Here is an 8,230-nt window from a genome sequence, read left to right as displayed (position 1 = left end):
GCACAAAGGGTCTCCCGGCTGGTGTTATTTCTTGCCTTTTTTATATGTTTTCGGTGGAAGGAATGGGATCCTTTGTCCTCTAGAATCCTCCCCGGGCTGGCGTTTGCTGACTGCACCCCGTCTCGTCCTCTCCTGTCCCTCTGTGCCCTGCGTTTCCTACAACGTCCTCAGAACTGAGGCCTGACGGGAGCCGGCCTCCATCTTTCAGCGAGAGCCCTTCCCTTGAGAGGGGAGTGGGCGCTCCCCACCGCACTGTTGTCCCTTTTTAGGGCGCGCGATGGGGTCAGCCTCGTCTATTCATTAGGAGTCCTCCGGCAGGTCCCGGCCGCACTGACGAGCGTGGCCCTGGTGGCTGTGCTTGCACAGGGGTGTAGCTGTCACACTCCACGTTTCTCAGCTGGAGCGTCTCTAGAAGGAAGAAGGTTCCCACCGAGGCTTGGTCTCCTCAGGAAAGGACAGAGGGACGCTCGACCCTCCTGGCATCAGCCTGTTTCCAGAATGATGCGTCTGTGCCCCAGAGTCCTCCTCAGGCACCGGGATGGCTTCCCTCAGCTTATTTCTAAGCTCATGAATTTTCAGCATATTTGATGTGTTTCAATCTACGACAGTTATTTTTATGCCCAAATTGTCTCATCATCGACTCAGTGGGAGCGTCTTCAAGCTGTCTCCTTTTAAATATGCTGTGCTTTTAAAAAATCTTTATCACTCGCCTACAAATCAATTTCCAGTTTGTGCAGAGTCAGCCTCCGATGGGGACCCACAGGTCACGATTCCCGTGCGCCCCTCGTCTAACCCACATCTCCGATCTACTCCACGGACGCCGCGCCCCTCTGAATGTCCGCCTCCCTGGGCCTCCTGCTCTGGCGGCCTTGGCAGGCGATGCCGTGGTCACCACGTTCTCAAGGGCTGAGTCTGAGAAGACTCGGCTCAGGTTCCCCCCAAAACAGCTCTGTGGACCCATGGAAACAGCTCTGGGAAAGAAGAAAGAAGGAGCAGCTGCCCGTGGGCTGTGGGCCCCTGGTCTGGCCTCCACCCCTGGCACAGCGTAGTGGTTAGAGTGGTCAGGTCTTGCATGAATTATATACGTATATTGCAATTTTTATCCTAGGGTTTACCGTCAGAACAAGAAATGTACAGTCCTCTCAACCTTATAAAGCCCTGGATGCTTTTGGCTTGAGGTCCTCCTCTTAGGCAGCCAGTTCTTCCGGGACCTGGACCCCATGCTGACCTTTTCTTTGGAAAAGTGAGATCCCATTTGCCACCCAGCTCACCTACTCTCTCCTTTGATCAGATTTCCATGAAAAACCCAATCAAAATAAGGCTGACGTTTCGCTGAGCTATGCGAGACGCCAGGATTTCTGGCTCATGTTTTCTCAGGTTTCGTGCCTATTCGATCACCGCCCAGAACTTTGCTGGGCACCTGCTTTGTGCAGGAAGTGTGTGTGCTCAACGCCGAGGGGGAGCCTGTGCGTGCGGTGCCAGTCAGCATCCTGTCTTCACAGAGGAAAATATGGGGAGTTATTCGCTTTCATTTGCGGTACAGAATGTCATTTTAAGTAAGATAAAAAATATATCAAAAAGGGAAATATGAATACGCATACATTTAAAATTCTGCAGCATATACCAACAAACAAGACTGCAAGAAGAGGACAGACCAAGAAATATTTTCATTACATAAAACTGAAAAAGTCGACATTAATTATTCATCACTTATTCCTTCAAAGAATATGCCTGCGTACTTAGTCACAGAAACAGGCAGGAATAATTTATTCACCCTCCGTCTCCCCGGAGGTGATGAAGGGGGAGGAGCCCTCGGCCGGTGGTCTTGGGCTCCCACCTTCTCTGGGGCACTGCGGGGTTTCCTCCTCTTCCATGAGTCTCTCCCAGTCTCCCAGATTAAGCGTCTCCTAGGCTGAGCTGGTCCTTCACAGCACACGCGAAAATTCCACTGAACCCTCCTCTCCCCACCTGTTCAGAGTCCCTCTCCCAGGTAACTTCATAAAGGCACAGGCTCTGTTTGCTTCTCAGGGCCAGGCCCCAGCATCAAGGCAGCACGTGAGGGCGTTGCTCAGTGAAGTCTGGCGGATTCACGTGCTTCCCATAGAGAATTTCTAAAGAAAGCACACGTGCAGTTTAAAAAATTTCCCTGTCTCTGTGTGACTCAAGGGACAATAAAAGGTTAAAAGGAGAAATGATGACGTGGAAGGGTGTACAATACTCATGAAGGCATGGAGCAGGGTGGGAGGGATCCTGTGTGCTTTTTTATTTTTGGTGAGGAAGATTGGCCCTGAGCTAACATCTGTTGCCAATCTTCCTCTTTTTTTTTCTCCCCAAAGCCCCAGCACATAGTTGTATATCCCAGTTGTAGGTCATTCTAGTTCCTCTATGTGATGCTGCCACAGCATGGCCTGATGAGTGGTATGTAGGTCCGTGCCCAGGATCTGAACCGGCAAAACCCCGGGCCATCAAAGCAGAGCATGTGAACTTAACCACTCGGCCTCAGAGCCAGGCCGCCTGTGTCCTTGTAACAAAAGCTCAGTTGCCTTTGATACATCTCTTGCTTTTTGCACAATAAGATGCTCCAGGGTCAACATCTATGGTTCTGGGCCCCAGACTGGACCAGGCATTTCCTGAAGAACTTTGGGTCCTGCAACTGGGAAAATAGTATCTTTGGACCATAATCTGGGTGCCGGCATGCGCATTGCTACTGAATTGTTGCTTCTAGGCCTTTTCAGTGGGCAGAGCGGATACAAACACACACAAACATGCACGCAAACACACAGACTTTTATGAGAAAATATATCACAATATCCTAGTGATATTTCTGATTCAAATATAGGATTACTGGCTTTTTATGTTGTTTATTTCATTTCATATTTGTGTCACCTTTCTCTTGCATTCGTCTTTATTCACAATTGCTTTGTCCCACTAGCTGCGTATGCACCCCCTACACCAACATAATCTTTTCAGAATAAGCATGTCAATATTTTCACTAACAACATGGTTTCCAGAAACAGTCTAAGATTGCCCTGCCTCCTGATCGGCAGGACACGTAAGATAGATCTCAGCGGCAGGCGTGGCGTTTGGAAGTTTCCTGAAATAATTCACCAGAGGACACGTGCAGAAGGGCCAGCTTCTCTCCCTGCCTCCTCCGCTCTGTTGCCTCCCACCATAAGTAGCTGTTTCACTGGATTTTAACATTTACTCTTCCATTTTAAACATAAATAACTCTGTGTGAGTGTGTATTTGCATATACTCTCTGTCTTCGCAGCCCCCTTTCTTAGATTAAAGGTGGCCCGCCCCACACGCAGATCTGCATCTTTCTTTTTCCGCCTGTGACGCGTCCTCGGGGTCCTGCCGGGGCAGGATGGAGGGGACGGCTTGGTTTTTCCCGTGGCACTGAACAACCGAGGACGTGCCATGCTTTGCTCACCTGCCCCTCACCGACAGTCTTGTGCCGACATCATTTTATTTTGTTGTACCGTACTTTTACCAGATTTTGCCAAATTTCGCTCCTTGGGGATTACAGCATTTTACGCTCTGCATAAATTTCCAGATGCTGCCGTAGCAAAGTAGCACAAATGGACGGCTTCAGGCAGCAGAAGTGTCCTGTCTCACAGATCTGGAGGCCAGAATGCAAAATCAAGGTGTGGGCGGGTCACGCTCCCCTGAAACCCACAGGGGAGGCTCTTTGCCTGCCTCCTCCAGCTTCCGGTGGATGCCAGCAATCCTCGGCGTTCCTTGACTTGTGGATGCACCACCCCAATCCCAGCCTCCGGACTCACACAGCTGTCTTCTGCCTGGTGTCTCTCTCATCTCCTTTAAGGACAAAGTCCTCTTGGATTGCAGCCACCCTGATGGCCTCATCTTAACCTGATTACGTCTGCAAAGGCCCGCTCGCGAACAGGCCAATCCACAGGTATCAGGAGTGAGGGCTTCAGCACGTCTTTTGAGGGACACAGTTCATCCCAAAATACATTCCTGCCAACAAGTACGGGGACACCGGCCTGCCCAGTCTCGCCAGCAGAGGAGAGGTCAGATGTTGAGAGTGTTGTCAATCTGACAACTGAGAAACGGTGTCTCCACGTCATTTTAATTGGCATCTCTCAGATGATGAGTGTGGCTGAGCGTCTTTGCAGACGGCTAAGGGCCAATTCCATTTCACTTCTTTTGAACGAGAAAAAGTGTTTATTGAGTCCCTCCATGAGCCAGGACTGCTCCAGGCGCCAGGTGTATAACCATGAGCAAGCAGACTCTATTAAGCTTGCCTTCTACTGAGGGGAAAGATGACAAATAAACGAGCAAGAGAAATACATAGTGTGCCAGATGGGTGAGCTTCCTGATGCCACTGTAACAAATTTCCACCGAGCTGGTGCTCATAACAACACGGGTTTGTTCTCGCACGGTCCTGGAGGTCAGAGGCTGAGCTCAGTCTCCGGGGCTGAGTCTGGGTGGGGGCAGGGCTGGTTCCTCTCGGAGGCTCCGGGGCAGAGGCTGTTTCTTGTCCTCTTCAGCTTGAGTGGCACCTGCTCTCCTCGTCCTGTGGCCCCTCCCCCCATCCACAAAGTGCGTCCCTCCAACATCTGTCACTTCGTCACATCCCCCTGACTCCTCTTCGGAGGACCACTGTGGTTATGTCAGGGCAATCTCCCACCTCGAGATCCTTAATCACCTCTGCAAAGTCCCTTTTGCCATGTAAGGCACGTTCACTGGTTAGGACGTGGGCAGAGTTGGGGACCACTTTCCAGCCCCCCACTCCAGGTGGTCGTAGATGCTCTGGAGACGAGCAAATTGGGGGAGAGGACAGAGGTCGCTGGGAGGGGGTGAAATTTAAGTGAGCCTCACTGATGAGGTGACATCTGAGCACAGGCCCGGGGGGAGGGCCTTCCAGGCAGAGGGAACAGCAGGGTGTGCTGGGCGGGCGGGGGCAGCACAGCACGCAGGGCGGGGGGCAGAGTGAGTGGGGGAGCTGAGGTCATGGAGAAGCTCGCCGGCCACTGCAGGAAGCTCAGGTCTTTCCCTCAGGGACGCGGGGCGCAGAGGACAGGCTGGGCAGAAGGGGGCCGATACGATATGAGCTTTTAAACAACGTCTCTGGCTGATGCATCAGGACTGAAGGATGAGGGCCAGGCACCAGGAGGACCATCTGCAAGGCCTCTGAGTGATTCATTAAGGATGTCCTTTATCCCAAGGCATGCGGCACTGGCACACAGTTTGTGGGGCCCAGGACAAAACGAAAATGTGGGGCTCCTTGTCCAAAATTCAGGAATAATTTCAAAACTCCAACAGCGGAGCATTGGGCCAAGTGCAGGGCCATGGGGGCTGCACAGGCCACGCACCTGTGAAGCCGGCCCAGCCGTGTGGCCGCGGTGCTGCAGAGTGGAGGGGCTGCAGATACACTGTGATGGTAGAGCCCTCGGGATCTGCTCACGGACTGGGTGTAGGAAGCGAAGCATCGAGAAGAGCTCTGAGGTTGAGCCTGAGCAGCTGGAAAGACAGAGCTGGCGCTCCCTGAGAGGGAGAGGGTCAGGAGGCGGAGCTGAGCACGAGGTCCGGCTGGGGAGACGGGTCTGGGAGCGGTCACTGTGCTGGTAGTGTTGAAAGCCTGGAGCTATGGAGACGCCAGGCCACGGAGAGACGAGCTCCAGAGAGCAGAGTCAGGAAACAAGGACAGGACGGGGGGCACCCCTCGACGGGGGCGAACCAGTGGAAGAGAAAGAGGAGTGACATGGAGACAACCAGGTGAGGGGTGTTTTCAGAGCAGGGAGAAGGTGATGTTTCCAAGAGGCCACCATCAGCGGCTCCAAATGCCACTGAATGGAGTAAGTTGTCAACGGAGGATGGACCTGGAGATTAGCCACAGCGATGGGAGGTCGTGCCGCGTGGGCGCTGGGCCAGGGAGGGGATCCTTGAGTGGTGGAGAGAGGGGAACTAGGGACAGCGAGTCAGACTGCTCTTTGGGGTTGGTTTAGGGTAAAAAGGGGAGAAATGGAGCAGAGTCTGCAGGGCCAGTGGTCTGGATGTCTTGGTTTCTCATTGTTGGCTTTTGTAAGACAGGAGAATGCCACGTGCATCCGTGCTGGTGGTGATCCCATAAATGTTAGCGGGAGTGAGGGTCAGGAGCCGAAGCCGCAGGCACAGAGGCTGCCCAGGCCGTGGGGTGGGGGTGGCTGAGTGGGTGGGCCGGGGGAGACGCGAGGCTGGCTAGCGGCTGGGCCTGGCAGTTTGCTGGCTGCCACCTGCCCTCCCAAGGATACAATGCTGTTCAGCATCTGTCGGCTCCCATCAAGGGCCATGGTAATGAGCAGAATGTCCTGTACTGTGTAAGCATAGGGTCTTTTCTGCCCTTCCGATCCTCTGGCTTTCACTGAGCTGCTGCTGGGCTGGAATCTCACCACCAGCGTCCCTGGTCATAGCACGCAGTCTTGGGCTGGACCTGGGCAGAAGGGGGTGGGGTGAGGGACATTCACTGCTGTCTCTCAGGTGTGTCCCACCCACCAGTGTGCTGGGCTGGCTGATGGAACATGCTAGAGAGTGAGAAAGGGGTGCACCAGTGACCCCACAGAGCCCCTTCCCCTCCTCCCACTTCGGGCCTGCAGGGAACATTCTAAAGGATGAGAGGGAAGAGAGAAAGGGCTGAGCATCCAGCAGGGAGTAAGACTGGGCCAGCCTCCCACGGGGCCAAGAGCCACTCCTGTCCAAAAGTGCACCCTTCTGCCTGCCCAGGGCCTGAAACCTCACCCTGGGGCATTTCTGAGACGCCCTCGCTGTCCTTTTAACGGAGATTTTCTGGTCACTTGAGGGCCTGGAACATGGGATGGGCAGGGGTTGAGGGGGACAAAGCGGTCATGCTGGCCTGAAGCAGGGAAGCGGGCACCTGGCCAGGAGGGCAGGAGACCCTCTGGGCTGCAGCTCCTCGGTGTCCCGGCTGAGGCTCTCAGCCATCAGGGGCTGGCGTCCGAGTGCAGGCCGGCCGAGGGCGCAGACGGAGGGCAGGGCGAGGAGGCTGGTTAGGGCCTGCAGCTGTCTTCCAAGGAAAGGACTATTTAGCTCCTGACAACTGCCTCATCCTTGCAGACTGAACCTGGACAGCCCGCGTGGGGACAGTGGAACAGCCCAGCTTCTCCCCGCCCAGGACGTCCCCATGCACCAGGGAGAACACATGGGCTTCTGGCTACACAGTCCCCTGCAGGGCACAGCCCTGGCCCCATCAGGCATGACAAGCCCTAGAGCCACAGGGCTTCCAGCGGCGTGGGCCTGGTAGGCGGAAAGACAAATGGACCCATGAAGGGGACCAGCATCCTGAAAGGAGATCCAATACCCAGAAGCTGATCCACAATAAAGGGGTGTTTCCAGCCCGTGGGAGACGCTTGGCTTATTCCGTGAGTTGGGACAAACTGGCTCAAACGGGTCCCCATCTTACTCCCTGCACCCAAATAAATTCCATAAGAGTAAGGAATTAACCCTAAAAGATGAAACCATGATCTTACTAGAAGGAAACAGATTTTGTAAAATATAATCTTCGAGTGGAGTGGGCCAGAAACCAAGAATCCATGAAAGAAAGATGGGTAAATACCCTATCACAACAATGCAGTCTTTTCACACAGCAGACGACGTCTCAAGCCAAATGGTAAACAGAGAATAAGGTGCTTTCGACAAGTGACCAAGGCTTAGTTTCCTCAACACTGAAGTTCTCTCACAAATCCTGCAGCGAAGAACCAAGAACTCGATAGGAAAAATAGGAAAAGTATATGAACAAAGAGTTAACAGAAAAGGATGTACAAATGGCTTTTAAATGTCAGGAGAAATGTTCGATAATTTTATCAGAAACATGAATTAGTGATCCCACGTGTGACTGGAGCATGCCCATGAGGTTTTGGAGGAAGTGTTGACTTGACTCTTTGGAAGATGGTTGGATAATGTCCCCTGGAAATAAGGATGCCCTTACTCCCGGTCGAACAGTGTAGTCTTACCCATGCACCTGTGCCTCACGTCTCTCCCTCACCTGGAAGGTGCCACACTCTCGCCATTCCCTGCGGCCAAGACCCAGAGGGGACAGAGGGAACGGGTTAAGCTAATCTGAAGCAGGGCGGAGGCCCACTGGAATTTGGAGGGGGCTATCAGCTCACCAAAGACGACAAGGCCCCCTCGGTGGCATCGCAGCTCCGTGCAGGGGCACGCAGGCGGACAGGCACAGCAGAGGGATTAGCATGCACCGGCAGCAAACAGC

Source organism: Equus asinus, chromosome 10 (genome assembly GCF_041296235.1).
Source record: "Equus asinus isolate D_3611 breed Donkey chromosome 10, EquAss-T2T_v2, whole genome shotgun sequence".
Lineage (NCBI taxonomy): Eukaryota > Metazoa > Chordata > Mammalia > Perissodactyla > Equidae > Equus > Equus asinus.
The sequence above is the reverse complement of the archived record's forward strand: the minus strand, read 5'-3'. Positions refer to the sequence as shown.